The sequence below is a fragment of the Lemur catta genome, chromosome 1, assembly GCF_020740605.2.
Source record: "Lemur catta isolate mLemCat1 chromosome 1, mLemCat1.pri, whole genome shotgun sequence".
Classification (NCBI taxonomy): domain Eukaryota; kingdom Metazoa; phylum Chordata; class Mammalia; order Primates; family Lemuridae; genus Lemur; species Lemur catta.
The window spans coordinates 277,431,903-277,448,384 of NC_059128.1; the positions used below are offsets into that span (position 1 = coordinate 277,431,903).

Genomic DNA, 16,482 nt, shown 5'->3' on the forward strand with positions numbered 1-16,482 from the left:
ATTAAGATCAGAGTCACCTGAACCACAGCCAGAAATCTATTTATAGTAACTATACTCCAATGTTTTCTTTTATGATTTAATCTCAGAAAGTTTCTTTAATTAATATTTTCTATGGGTTTGTTATCAATGTCAATTAAAAGCAACATATTATGACCGTTATGCAATGAGACAGGAATAAGAAAACACAAATATATAGGTCTGCCATAGAATATGCAAATTTGATCATTATGGTAATAAATATGTTTGTTGAGAGGCTGACAAATAACCAATCGCTTATTGATAATATCCTCTAGCCCTCCTTTCCATCCCAAGAAAAAAAACATAGAACAAAAGTAAAAAGTGAAAAGATAACACTATAAAAAGGAGAAAGCAGAGTGTCCCCTTGATGCAACATGTAAGAACGTTCTCTCATGCCTTTGATCTATTTCATTCAAATGGGATGACACTGCCCATCTGCCCGTGCTGAGAGGAGCAAGTTAGAGACTCCATGGAAAAGTATCTTGAAACTAGCGGAGGGCTTTGCAAATGTAGGTCATTATGTATGAAAAAGGCAGGAGGGGGAGATCCACTGGTTCGAAATCTCTCCCCAGGATGCTTCCATATTATCTGCATGATCTAAAAGATGTGTTTGGTCAGGCGTGGTGGCTCATGCCTGTAATCCTAGCACTCTTGGAGGCCGAGGTGGGAGGATCGCTTGAGGTCAGGAGTTCAAGACCAGCCTGAGCAAGAGTGAGACCCCGTCTCTACTAAAAACAGGAAAATTAGCCAGGTGTGGTGGCACATGCCTGTAGTCCCAGCTACTCGGGAGACTGAGGCAGGAGGATCACTTGAGCCCAGGAGTGTGAGGTTGCTATGAACTAGGCTGACGCCATGGCACTCCAGCCTGGGTGTCTCAAAATAAATAAATAAAATAAAATAAAAGATATGTTTATCAAATTAGTTTTTAATTATGTGACATGGGCAAAAATAATTATATACACAATCAGATCCCATGGCTGACTACTCACACGTCATTTTTGTCTTTTTATCTGGGATGAGATTTGTTATGTTATTGGACCATTAAAAATTTCATCATCCCTTGGTTCATTGTTAATTCTTAGAGAACTGGAAGCTAGAATCCATTTCTTTTTTTTGTCTTTGGAATCTCTCTTTTGCATAGCCAATTGGATAGAAAAGAGAAGGTCCGTGAGATGTGAGGAACCATCAGTCAGTTGATGTGGAGGTTTCTAACGGTGTCGCTCCTGGAACCTCAGTTTTCAGCAGGAGTACAAGCTGAGGACGTTTCCACCACAGAAGGCCAAGTAGAAGCCTTCCAAGCCCAGTGTCTCAAGCCCTAGCCTGTTGGTCTTGAAATGCCCCAAGTATTGGTATCCCCCCGGTAGCATTATATATGGTGTGTCTCACAAAGACCCAGAAGCGATCAGATGAATGACATGTAGGAGTAATGCACACACTCATGAGCCAGTAGTCCGGGTTCCAACCCCTGGGCCATCACTTAAGGTTCTGAGACCCATGGATGCATCTCAGCATCCATTCCATGAGTTTCACTTCCTGTAGTGGATGTCTGTCATGCTTTGGGAATACACACACACACACACACACACACACCAACACGTTTCTTGAACGCTCTGCCTGTGTCTAGGGCAATTTCTCCTATATGGGTTTTATCTCTCCTAAAAGTAATCCAGAAACTCATTTCCTAAGACTTCCTTGCAGCTGGGATGCAGATACGTGAGCCAGGCTTTATGCATCAGATACACTCCCAGGGACTTCAAATCAGTAGCGAGCAATGTGCAGAAGCATAGGAACCCTACAGTCTTTTCTTTTGTGAGAGAGGCAAGGGAAGCCTTCAGATTGGAGAGCATCAGTCCTCCAGCATCAGTGAAGAACACTGTGGTATCTGTGACTCTGGGAAGTGGTCACCACAAAGACTTTCCACCCTTTTAAAAGTCTATGAGTTACCCAATCAATCCTATATTGAGGTCCCTTTATACTTAAGAAAATTAGAATATGTTATCCTGTTTCCAACTAGGAGCCCCAAGAAATTCAGTTATTTCATCTATCAGGTGGAAATGATAAGCTGTCTATCACAAAAATGTTGAGAATTACCTGGAACACCTACATAAAAGCACCTGGAACATAAACAAAAAGAACATGTCAAATGTTAGTTCTTCCCTCATTTTTTGATCATCAAAATACTTTTGTTATCTTATTTATTTTCTTTCTATTAACATATTAGTTATGTATTCTTTTACTGTTCTTATAATGGTTAACCCAAAAGTTGCAACATGCTTTCTTGATTTATCATAGTCTTATACACATTATAATTTTTATCACCCCAATCCTACCAGAACTTTAGAACTGTGACTCCATATACCTCCTTTGCTTTATTGTAACAATTTTAAATGCCAAGACATTATAATTATTGCTTTGCACAATCAAGAATCACTTCTATTTTGCCACATGTTGTTCCTCCTAGTATCATTCATTTCCTTCTGCATCTCCCTTTTACCACGTGGAGTTGTATTCCTTCTGCCTGGTGAAGAAAATAATATGGTTTTTTATTAATAGTATAGACCTGCTAGCAATGAATTATTTCCGTTGTTATTTGTTTTAAAAATATCTGTACTTCACTGTTGCAAAATACTGTTAATTCTATTAGTTTGGTAGTTTTTATTTTTTTGTCACTTTAAAGATGTAATAAAACATCTTTATTTCCCTGGATTCCATTGTTTTTTCTGAACATTCAGCTGTCAGTTTTCTTGTGGCTCTTTTAAGGGTAATGTGTCTTTTTTTAAGTTTTTTAAGACTTTATTTTTTTACTTTAGTTTTCAGCAGTTTTCCCATTATATGCCCAGGTATGTTTTTGTTGGTTTGTTTGTACTTCTATTGCTCAGGGTGCCATGAGTTTCTTGAATCTAGTGGTTCACTTGGTGAGATTCTCAGCCGTTATCACTGAAAATTATTTCTGCCACATTTTCTTCCTCCATTCGTTCAGGGAATTCAATTTTGTGCATGCTAGACCTTTTCAGCATATTCCACACAGGTCTCACACACTTATCTTTTTTTTAAATCTGAACTTGAATTTTCACTAGTCTTATGTTCTGCTGTGTCTAATCAACTGCTAAGCTCGATATAGTCTTAATTTCAGATATTGTATTTTTCTCATTGTAGAATATCTATTTTATTTCTTAGAATTTCAATTCTGTGGTAAAAGTCTATCCTTTTATCTTTTTTCCATTTTCTTTATTTTTGAGCATAGTTATTTTTAAATACTTACCTGCTAATTTTAATATTTGATCATCTGTGGGTCTTTTATCTGTTTTTTGTTTATTATCAATCATATAGTCTGGCCTCTTGCATGTCTTGTAATTTTTTATTATATGCCAGATATAAAAAAAAAAAACGCATCCAGGTGATTTTATTCATCCACCAGGGAGAATTTCTCTTTCCTCTGTTAGCTAGATAGGATAAAGGACTGATTATTTCTGTCCAGTAATGGGTTAAGCTGAAAATAGGCTAGGGTTTGGTTTTAGTGAGACTCATTATACTTCTGCTTTTCCTCTATTCCTGTGGTTATGAGTGACCTTGGTTTTTATGAAGATCCTGGTGTGGTCACCGTCTCTTCAGCCCTGAAATATTCTCAGAGTTTCAGCTTTGCCCTTCAGAGGTTTTGAACATATCTCTCTGTTCTCCCAACAAATCAGCCTCGAAATTTGGAAAATGTGGTGAGAGAGAGACTAGCCAAGTCCTCTCCTCCTGGAGAAGGGTCTCTGTTTTCCACCCCATATCCAGAATTGGCCAATGACCCCCAGAAGGATGGGGAATAGCTGATGATTGCCAACTAATCCTAGAAGGGTTTCCTCCTTGGAAGTTCAGTTTATCTAGTTCTTATTGTTTTCATAGCTCTCTGGTGTCTATAAAAATATGCTTCTTGTAAATTTATCTAGTATCTGTTTTCTCCTAATTATTGCATCGAGAGCATTGGCCAGGACCATCTACATCCTACCTAGGAGAGGAGGTCCCTCTGTCCTCCTTTCTAACAAATAATATAACTGGTGACTTGATGCTCATTAAAAGCCCCCCAATTTTTCATGAATAACAGAAGAAACCGGAATAAAAGGAGATCCCAAACAGCTTGATTGCTGGGTTTCAAGAAACTTTTAAATGGTGTTAGTTTCATTCTCAGATCTAAAGAACATTTTGTTTGAAATAAGAACCACCCCTTACAAAACAACCAGGTTGACAGAATTTAAATCACAATTTCTAGTTCAGATCCAATTCAATCATTCCATTTATACAAACCACAAATCAAAATAAAGCCATTGTGACAGAGGAGAATCGTTTTGCCTGTAAGTTTCACCCTTGTGATTAAGACATGCTTTTAATAAATTATTTGTTTTTGTTAGAATAATATTGATTCCCATTCCCCCACCTCCAGTCAAACTAAGCTTTACACTGACATAACAGAAAAAGAACTGATTGTTTAAAAAAGCCTGGAAAGCAGCCAAATTTACAACAGATCACTCCTCCTATTCATAAAAAGCTGCTAGATACAATTATTGCAAAAATTGCCTCTAAGCATCTGCATGTACAAATCTCTGCATTGGGAGAGATGGAAAGATAGAATTAGAATTTTACATGTAGTGTATAAATCTAACCAATGCAACATGGGAATGCGAGTGCTAGGAATCTGACAAGCTCCGTGGGAAAGTCTTCCTCCATGGTCCTTCGTGCCCTTTACTCCCGGGAGTGCAATGATTCTTGGGAGTCTATCCATGGCCCTTCTAGTTTAAAAAGTGAAAAGGCCTTGACATATTTATGTCATGAGCTACATGATGATTCTCTTCATTTCTGACCCTTTCCCATCTCCATAGCTATTTACCCTTTTCGGAACCCCTCCACAACCACCTAATTGATGTCTCCTTTTGCTCTAAATTGATGAGACCCTCTTTAAGGTATATCTCTTTAAAGGTACACCACCTCCACCTTCCTAGATTTATCACTGCCCTCCCCTCACACCCCGCTACTATGTTAATGTACCTTTGCTGGTGGAGACTTGCAAGGATAGTAGAATGGGAATTTAGAAAAGAGGCATTTTAAAGCCCTTCTGTGCTCACGGGGAGGCCCAGCCCACCTTGCATAATGCACAGGCCTGGTCTTGGCCAGAGCAATTGAGGAAATGGGTGGGGCTTCTTCTAGGATGGGCTGGGAGAATACTGCTAGCATTAATTGTTCACCATTTCCAGCCCATTCTTTGGATGTGCCATCTCTGTCGTGTCACAGCTGGTAAAAAATTCAAAGGCCACTTTTATTTTTTCAATCAACAACTTGACCGGATCCAATAAAAATGCAATCCCTCGAGGTATGAATACATGGTGAGTGCCAGGCGCACTGTCTGGAGAGTGGGAGCGGACGCGCTTGGGACTCTGACTCGGGGGGATGGGTGGGACAGGGACAATGTATATGACCTGAACTTATGTACCCCCATGATGAGCTGAAATAAAAAAAAAAAAAAAAAATGGCTTCCAAAGAGCAAAAAAAAAAAAAAAAAAAATGCAATCCCTTTAATGGACAGGTTAATGCACTGGCAAATTGAGGTCTAGGGCCCCTACCTGGCACACACACAATCTCTTCCCTGAAACAGCTCTTCCCTTCCCATCAAAGCGTATGAATTATTTGTCCAAACAATCTCCCACTCTGAACTTAATACAAAAGGTTGTTCGGTGTTGAAATTCGGGTGGGGCCCATCGAATCTTAAGCTCTATAGTTCAAGAGGAAAAAAAAAACAGATGTACAGTATAATAGAAGATCAAATGAAACCAAAACATTCCACCCCGCCAAGCATTTCCAACAGCCAAATACCGACGTTAGCTAGATTGAGCTGGATGGCTCAGGCTTAACAAGGTCAAAGAGGTGTTGCTTAAAGATCTTTCAATATCATTTCTTCAACAAATGGCCTGTTTCCTTACACTTTCATCAAAACAGGGTTCTTAAAAAGTTTCAAGATCTTGAAATGTGTGAATAGTTTCTTTGATATTTTGACATAAATATTATATACTTACTTATAATTTCTTAAGTTACTTTGACATATTAGAAGAGATATGCATTTTCTCAAAACACATAATATGCACTTTACAATGTCCATAAAAAACGGTGCATTGGTACATTTTTGCTCATATAAGTGAACAACGGCCAGACTACTGAGATGACGACTAAACAATCGCCCGTCTTGTTTGGCACATCCAGCTCTGGCCAGGAATTTTGCCACCAGGTACCCAAAACCAATTGAATCTCAACAAAGAGGTTAACTGAGCCAAGAACATTTTCATCTCCCGGTCATCCAACATGGCCACCCGACACTTGTCCCTCATTTCAACGTTTAGCCATTTCCAGAAACTTCATCCACGTTTTGAGACAGCTTCCTTTATAAACGGCCTAAAGTCTGCAATCTCCTGCCAGTTCGTGGTGTCATAATCTTTACCCACGGTTGCATCAACTTCTTGGCTATGGTGCCTTTAACTCAATAACACATGGATTTGGAGACCATGAGTCAAACCATGCCCACCCAGACAAAACTATACACAGAAAATTCCTGCTTGACAACAGTCTGTAAGGTGGATATTAGTTCTGGCTCCCTGCTCCAATTTTTAAAAAAGAATACACCATAAAATAACAATGGTTGATTCTGCAGAGCACCACAATTTTACCAAGCACTTTCACAACCACTGTCTCATTGAGTCTCACAAGAACTCTATGAAGCCAAAAAAAGCAGGCATGATATTTGTTTTCAAGGTTATGAAATTAGGACCCTACTTTCCCAACAGCCCCTAGCTGGTAAGTGGCAGAGTCCCAGTGGCCCAAGGGTCCCAGGACATGACACAGCCTCAGAAAAGTCTAATTAATGTAGTCTTAGCACAAAGTATAGGACCTATTAAAGCATTATAATCAGCAATCTTTGGGATAAATATCTCTTGAAATTAAGCCCTCTGAATGTAATGCCAAGTTGTTACAAAGGTCTAGCTCTTTATGACAGTGTTTCACATTGTTGTGCTTAAACTTTTCTCTCTCTTTCCACAAGTTCACACGGCTCTTCTTCATCCTTTTGCTGCTGCACATTTTAAACATTACAAATATCCCATCACGTTAAAACAGTTGGGAAGTACTATTAATACTTTATTGTTCAATTAGTGACGTGACATTATCCCATAGCAATAAGTGACTCTTTGTAGGATCCACCCTGCACTTGCCCAAATCCCCTTCCTGTCAGATCCTGTCTTTATTTAGAATTTTCATATATTGTTCATTACGGATTTTTGTATTATTTCTTAATTTTTAAAAAATATTGCAGGACTGTATCATTTATCTTGATGACTAAGTTTTTTGGTGACCCCGTAAATGTTGTACCCAGGGCAAGTGACTCCTTCTCCCCGCTCTGGTCCCAGCCTATTTTTTTGAAATCCTTCTTTTCTGATTAGACCAGATAGGTACTCTGGGGTCATGTAGACCTGAACTTGAGGCTGCCCCAGCCACTCAGGAGCTGTATGACTTTGGTCAACTTATTAACTGCTTCCATCCTCCAGGGCCCACTATAGTCTCGGGCTCAGAGAAGTATTTAACTCATAAGATTGTTTCAAAGATGTTCATAAAATGTCTGGCACATAGTAAACACAGTAAATAATAACCATTGTTAAAATTATTACTGTTTATTTTCTTTTAATTTTTATTTCTAATTGTGGTAAAATATAAATAATGTAAAATTTACCATCTTTACCATTTTTAAGTTTGATAGTGCTAAGGACATTCACATTATCGTGCAATCATCACCACCATCCATCTCCAAAACTCTTTCCATCTTGCAAAACTGAAATCCTGTACCCTTTAAACAATAACTCCTCACCCTCCCTCCACCATTCTACCTTCTATGAATTTGACTTCTCTATATACCTCATAAATGGGAACAGACAATATTTATCTTTTTATGACTGGTTTATTTCACTTAATATAATATCCTCACAGTTCATCCCTGTTGGAGCAGGTGGCAGAATAATTTTCCTTTTTAAGACTGAGTAATATTTCATTGCACAGATATGCCACATTTTGTTTATCCATCCATCCATCAATGGGCATTTTGGTTGCTTCCGCTTTGGGCTATTGTGAATAATACTGTTACGAATGTGACAAATGGTAGTAAATTATGACTACTATTTTTATTTTTATCATTACATTTTCTTTAATGCTTCTGACAGTGCACAGAATGAAGACTTGTCCACACAGTAAATGATAAAACCATCTTCAGATCATTCTGATGCTAACTTTGGTGCTAGTCTAGCTTCAGAGAGGTGCAATCTGCAGGGCTCAAAAATTGTAACTTCTCATCATTCACTGGTCAAGCCTGAAGTTGTGATGGCTCTAGTTCTGGACTTGTTCAGGCCAATGAGAAGGGAACACAGCACAAACCAGGGCTCATAAGTTCTCTGTCAAACGAGAAGCATCCACAGGAATTCCACGGAATCTGTCAGCCAACACCTGGTAGTAACTTTGGCAAAAACTGTGTGGCATTCAAAAAATTTGCCAAGATATTCTGTATTTGTATTAAGAAGTCTTAAAAGCTAGTGCCATCTGAATAATAAGTGAATCCTCGGGAACAAAATTCATCATATTATAGTCAAAACATGGTTTTATTCAGCTATGTTACAAAGGCTTTAATAGGTCATGAGACTTAAAATTCTCATCTTCTTTTTTTCTTTTTTTTTTTTTTTTTTGAGACAGAGTCTCTCTTTGTTGCCTGGGCTGGAGTGAGTGCCGTGGCATCAGCCTAGCTCACAGCAACCTCAAACTCCTGGGCTTAAGCGATCCTCCTGCCTCAGCCTCCCGAGTAGCTGGGACTACAGGCATGCGCCACCATGCCCGGCTAATTTTTTCTATATATATTTTTAGTTGTCCATATAATTTCTTTCCATTTTTAGTAGAGATGGGTTCTCACTCTTGCTCAGGCTGGTCTCGAACTCCTGAGCTCAAACGATCCACCCGCCTCAGCATCCCAGAGTGCTAGGATTACAGGCGTGAGCCACCACGGCGCCCAACCTTCTTTTTTTCATTCATTGATTCTCACAAGCACTGAGCACATAGGAAGATCCGGGCATTCTGCTGGGTGCTGATGGCCAGGACAGGCAGATCACAGTCTACTGTGACACACGCATGTGGAGAGATCACTTTAACAGTTTAATGTGCCCCCTTTAGAAACACCCTCCAGGACTGCCACAGGAGAATGAATCTTAATCAGAATACTTTCACAGGACATCCTAGGAGACTGTTGCAATTGGTCCTAGGCATTTTCTGTCCTCTGATCTTTACTCACTTTGGTAGCCTGGGGATGAGTCAATTATATGGTTTGTGCATTAGCCAAGGTTCTCCAGAAAAACAGAACCAATAAGAGAGAGAGCAGAGAGAGAGAGAGAGAGAGAGAGATTGATTTATTCTAAGGAACTGGATTACACAACTGTGTGGACAGGCTGGAGATTCAGGTAAGAGTTGATATTGGTGCCTTGAGTCCAAAACCTTCAGAGCAGGCAAACAAGCTGGAAACTGAGGCAAGGTTTCTATGTCACAGTCTCGGAACAAACAGAATTCCTTCTTCTTCAGGAAAACCTCAGTCTTTGCTCCTAAGGCCTTCAACTGATTGGATGAGGCCCACACACATTATGCAGGTAATCTTTACTCAAAGTCTATGAATTTAAATGATAATCATATCTAAAAAAATGCCTTCACAGCAACATCTAGATTGTGGTTGACCAAACAACTGGGCACCACAGCCTAGCTAAGATGACACAAAATTAATCATCACAGTATGTGAATTATATCTCAATTTTTTAAAGCTCAATAATTAGAAAGCAATTTATTCAATACAAAAAAAAATGAGCAAGAGATTTTGAAAAGATACTTCACCAAAAAAGATATACAGATGGCAAATAATCACATGAAAAGATGATTAACAACATTAGGCAAGTGAGAAACTAAAAAGCATTTTCAAGTCCACGTTTTTAAAAATCCCACTCCAACTTTAGTTGATCTGAAATGGTCACTTACCGTGGGAAATGAAGTGACCCATGCCTCTATAGAGAACACATTGGTTTTATTCCCTTAAGGCCTTAACATGACCCCAGCAACGAAATACATTTTTTTTTAAGAGACAGGGTCTCATTCTGCCACCCAGCCTGGAGTACAGGAGTGGAGTGTAGGGGCGTCACCATAGCTCACAGCAACCTCAAACTTCTGGGCTCAAGCGATCCTTCTGCCTCAGCCTCCTGAGTCACTGAGACCACAAGCACTCGCCACCACGCCTGGCTCATGCAATGTTTTTTACAGTCAAGTAAGTGTTAACCCTGGATTCTGCTTTTGCCGCCCAGTACCTTACCAGCATCATGCCCTGTGTCTAGTTTCGTGATGTGAGCAGCAACTCTCTCCTTGCACCTTCCTATCAGCTTCTGTTTGGCTGAATGTTTGATCTCAGCTTCTTAACTTCAAACGTCTCTTGTCTTCAAACTGTTGATTATCTGTGGAGCTAATGGTCCCTGTAAATCCTCTAGACCAGGCATCAAAAAATGTTGCAAAAGGCTGGATGGTAAATGTTTTAGCTTTTGTGGACCAGAGGGTCTGTTTCAACCACTCACCTCTGCGCCTTGTAATACAAGAGCAGCCACAGACAAAGCATAAAAAAAACTGGCATGGCTGTGTTGTAACAAAACTTTATTTACCAAAATAGGTGGCAGGCTCGATTTGGCCCATAGGCCCTAATTTATTGATTCTTACTGTATACAACAACCCTGTTCTGTTGTTTTGTTTTGTTTTGTTTTGTTTTATTTCATTAGAAATTCAAACTGTGAAATTATGTCTTTGTATCTGCAAAATGCATGATCATTATCAATTTAATGGAAAGGGTGCATTTTAGGAATGGAGGAAGACATAGATACCCTGCAAAGCCAGAGCCATTCACATCAAACTCTCACGACATCACTAACGGTCCTAATGCCTGGCAGAGAGGAGATGCTCAAATGAAGGTGGATATCGTTACTATCAGGACTAGATTGGTACAGTATATGTTACTGAAGTTGTAACAACTATCATGACTAAAGAAAGATACAAACTGCTTTATAACCAACTTCATTTCATAGTTTATGGAACACGAACTGCCAGCTTCCTTTTCAGGGGAAGAAACCAAGGGCTTGGTGGTCAAAAACAGTCTCAAGTGCCAGGCATTCCAGGTAAGAGGAGAAAGTGGTAAAGCCAGGTTTGAGACCTTTGCCAACAGTAGGCATGTGTGGGTACCTCTCATGGCTGTTTTCTCAAGTAAAATGACCCATGAGCTACTTGTAGATTTAAGCCATTATGCCCAATAACAATTAATTTTATTGTAGCAACTTGAGACTCTTAAGTTACCCCTAAACTTTAAATGTCTCCTAGTTCACATAGAGGTTTTATATGTGGAGGCAACCACATTTTAATGGAAAGAGCATGCCACACCCTGGGGTGCCGCAGAGGTTTAGGTTCAAGTCCTTGCATTGCCACTTGCCTGCTATGTGACTCTGGTGGAGTTATGTGGATTCTCTGAGTCTTAGTTCACTCACCTGATGAAATACAGATGATAATGCCTAACATAAGGAAATGCGTGAGTGTTACGGATTGAACTGCATCCCCCAAAAAGATATGTTGGAGTTCTCACCCCCAGTACCTGTGAATGTGAGCTTATTTGGAAATAAAGTCTTTACAGAAGTAATCAAGTGAAAACAAGGTCATTGGGGTGGGCTCTAATCCAGTATGATTGGTGTCCTTATAAACAGGAGGAAATTCGGACCCAGAAACAAGATACACACGCAGGGCAGACAAAAGGAAGACAACAGCAGAGACTGGGATTATGCTGCCACAAACCAAACAAGGTCTGGGGGTACCAGAAAAGCTGGGCAAGGCGAGGAAGGGTCCTTCCCCTACAGGTATCAGAGAGAACAGGATCCTGCCTACACCGGGATTTTTCACTTCTAGGCTCCAGTCCTGTGAAACAATAAATTTCTGTTGTTCTAAGCCGCTCAGTTTGTGTTACTTTGTTACAGCAGCCTTTGCAAACTAATATGGTGAGGATTCAATTAGATAATGGACTGGAAGCTCGTAGCTCAGTGGCCGACACGTAATGGATGCTCCAACATGTTCGTGGGAGACATAAATGTTCTTTTAAAATCTAGTTTCCATTTATGGAACCCCTAGTATGTGGTGCACTAGGACACTTTGTGCATGTTCTCATCTATAATTCTTACAATTGTGCTATGAAATATGGGGCATTATCAGGCTTGCCCACATTGTAGACAAGGAAACTGGAGCTCAGGGAAGTTAAATACCTCATGCAAGGTGACACAGCTGGAAAGTGGTCACTGTGTGGCACTGACCCATTTACAGTAAGTCACCAGGGTACCCTGGATGTAGCAATGACATTAAAGGAATCAAGCAGTCAGAGTTGTTTATATGTCATATAAGGGATCCATACCATCCTATAGTATAGTCTCTGTCCACCTTCAGTGGTGGACTTCATACTATAGGCTTCCAGAAGTGTTGGGTAGTTTAATTCCACAAAAAGATCCATCATTGGAACCCGGAGCAGACAGTGGACATGGACATGTGCTGCCTGCCCTGTCCTCCTTCGGAGAAGGGCCTGTGGCCCTCGCTGTCCGAGAAAAGACTCCATGCTAAACACAGTCACCCGCATCTCCTGCATGAGGGGAGCCTGGCACATTAGCCCTAAACCCTGCCTTTTGGGCTGTCTGATTATCCCTTATAAGGGGCCATTAGTGTGTGATAATAGCAACCAATCCATTGTTCAGCTTTAATTTCTTGAAAGAAAAGTCTCCTTTGGTATGCAACTCCTCCCCTTGTGTACCCCATGGACTCAAGCAAGGAATAAAGATACCTGGAAAGATATGGCACCAAAAAGGGATGCCACTTTCTGCCAACCCCCAAATGCACCATTCCATGCCATAGAGCAACACCACCTTCTTGCCTGCAACTCTGCTGGGTACCAGAAAGATGAAATGCCACACAATAGTTAATATGATGATTACAAAATATGTAGCATCCCAGAGTCAACGGGACTGTGAGATCTTTCAGCCCAGCCTCTTCTGTTTATGGGTCAGGAAACAAATTCACAGTCACACGGAGCAGTAGAGGTTGAGCCCAGATTTCCAGTTTCCAAGCCAGGCATATTTCTGATATATCACTTCACCACCTACATCATATCATTTTTTTCCCGACAGTATGACTTAGGGAGAAAACAAACTATTCAGCTTGATTTGTCTCAGGAATGTCATCTCCCCTTTGCCGTTGCATACCTTGTGGCATTTATAGACATTGTAAAGATAATTCTAACAAATTGGGATCCACAAATGGATCCCCAAGAATAATGACTATGGGGAAAAAATCCACTTTGAAATAAACATTCCGGGGATATTGGCCTCTGGTTAAAACGTGGGCTCTCCCTAGTTTCCCCTACGGAGGAACAAAATACAGAAAATAAGATAAACAGAAAAGGTGGTGGAACCTCACAAAAAGAGTGAAACTACGACTGGCAGGCAAATTTTTACCATAATATGGAAGAAAATGCCACTAATTATGAAGACAAATCCAATATCTGCCTCTCCAGAGCTCCGATTCTCTTCTGTCTCCACACTCAGAACCCCAGGCCCGCACACACCAGAAAACACTCAGTCACCACCGTGTGTGTGTGTGTGTGTGTGTGTGTGTGTGTGTGTGTGTGTGTTGGGGGTGGGTGGGTTGCTAGTTAGAATCCCTTCAGAGCCTCACTGTATACCTTTGTCTCAAGGAGGAGGAAACTAACTGAATGGCTTAGTGGCTGGGAGAGAGAGGTGACCAAGGTGGGGCAGCTCTGAGAGCTGGAGTGAGCAAGAGCTTCAGTAGGAGGAGATGCCACGCAAGGGCAGAACCTTCCATAGGTTCTGTCTGTTCGCTGTCAGGAAAGCAAACGACTGAGAGAAAGAGCCAGGGGTAAGACGCAAATGAGGTGCATGAAATAGAAAGTGTAGCCCGTGAGACCAGGAGGAATGGCAAGGGAACAACATTTGCCATCTTAAAGTGAATATCTGCTTTATGTTTAATGAAAACAATAAAAATCAGACTTGATCGTGTAGAAGACGGAATCCGGGATTTGGAGGCAACACTGAGTGTTCAGGATGAAAGGGAAGTGACAAGTGGATAAAAATGAAGATTGAGACACCTAGAACGACACCTCCAACCTAAATACTGTGAATTCCCCAGGAGGAAGCAAGAAAGATTGAAAAGAAAGCTTTGATTTCAACAAATTTACCATAAACTTTTAAGGAGTTCAAAAAACACCCAAGTATGTAGAAGAAAAGGGTCATTCACCATGATCCAACCTAAGCTGATGAGAGAAGCCCCCAACTGAGACGTGTTCTAACAACTCTTAAATCATATGAATGGATTAAAAAGGCATATAAGTATTTGGCCAGAAAAAAAAGAGAAAAAGAAGTTACCTACAACAAAGCAAAAATAAAGTAGCTTTAGTTGTCCCTTCTGTAACACTGAAAACTATGAGGAAATGCAACTACAATTTTTGCTAAATTTAAACAGAAAAAAAGGTTATTAGGAGATGTATACCAAACAGTCAAGAGATGACTTGAAAGAAAATAGGCCTTTGTGATGTAAAAGGCCTGGCGGTGAGCATTAAAATTCATTACAGGTGGTCTAAGTAAATGTTCTTAAGATGCTGACCAAACAAAATATAAATGTAAAACACCTCTCAGAATAATAGGTAAAAAAGTCATTTAATAGCAATAATCTGAATCTTAAAACCCAGTTCATAGTTTTAAGATCTTAGAAATGGGGAAGTGCAGTAAAAACATATGAAACCTCTTGCTTGATGTAGGAAAACTTTCTTTAAATTATCATATCCTTAATTTCGATTAGTATAAAAATACACATTTTAAATGATTTCATAAGTGTAAAGAGCCACTGGCAATTGACACAGTCTCAGGAGAGTGCAAAGGTTAAAAATCAGTACATTAAAAAAAAAAAACTGAAAATATTAGAAAGACAGAAAACGTTCAAAAAAAAGGCAGAAATATTATGGCAAAAATAAATAAAAACATTAAAAGGTGATCAGATCGAATTTTTAAAATCAAATATATTTTTCTCTCTTGAGATATGTTGAAAATAAAATGACCAAGAAGAGTTTTTTCAAAATGAGAAAAAATGTATTAGACAAATTTTAGAAGTGAATTTAAAAAATAGGAAAGTGTAGCAATATTTATTTCTGACAAAGCTGAATTTCAGGTAGAATATTAAACAGGATGAAGATAAACTTTATACTGATAAAGACGAAATCCAAATGAATATGTAACAATAAATATTTGCTGAATAGCAGAGCATGAATATATGAAGCCAACATTATTTCAGAACGCACTGTATGGAGGAGGGACACGCTTGTAGCCCTGGGCAGGGCAAACACATTACATGTAACCAAAATGTACTCCCATAATATCTGGGATATCTAAATGTACTCCCATAATATCTAAAAAAAATTATTTCAGATGAATAATATTTAAAGAATAGGAGCCATTCCTTAGAAATTAGTACACATTCCTAAATAACTCTTGATTAAAAAATTAAAACAAACCAATAAGCAAACGTTTTTAAATGAGTAAAATTTTAAAACAATATAATCAAAACTTCTGAGCTAAGATAAAATAACTGTCAAAGGAAAGTTCACATTTAAATTCTCTTCATATTAAAAAGGAAAGAATAAAAGTAAATGAACTTAGCTCTCAAGTCAAAAAGCAAACAAATCTAAGAGAGGTTAAAAAAATTAGTGCTATTAAACAAACTATAGAATTAATAGATAAATCCTGGAGCTGATTCCTTGGCAAACGTACGTAAACACACAAACACTTCTAGTATTCAAATTAAGAAAATAAAATCAGAAAAAATTATCTATATAAATGAAGAAGTAGAAATGATCACAAATAAAAAGATTAAAAGACACAAAAGCATATTTTGTAGAGCTCTCTAATGAAATCTTCAGAAAATGGCAGATTCTTTTAAGAAAATGTTCATTATCAAAACAATAGTGAGAGCTTCTCCCTTGGATAAGCCAAAAACTATGGAAAAAATTTCAAAAGTTATCTAACATTCACCTCCTAGAGGCTACAGACCATAACAGGTATTTAAGTAAGCTTTTAAAAATAAGGAATAGATTATTTTTATGATCTATAAATCACTTTAGAGCATAGAAAATATAGACAGCCAGCCAGCACAATTTACACAGTTGGGCTAACCCAACCAGAGAAGAGAGGAAAGAGGAAAACCAAAAGAAGGAAAGAGAAAAAAAAACCCTATCATAGACCAATCTCATGACAATAGACAAAAAGATTCTATATAAAGTACCACAAAGCAAATGCTATTATT

The 16,482-nt window shown here is 39.1% G+C and overlaps 1 protein-coding gene across 10 annotated transcripts in view; it reads right to left on the minus strand.

The window, feature by feature from the left end:
- The window catches only part of LOC123630714, a 114,278-nt gene that overhangs the window by 76,647 nt on the left and 21,149 nt on the right, over positions 1-16,482 (minus strand). The window lies entirely within an intron of this gene.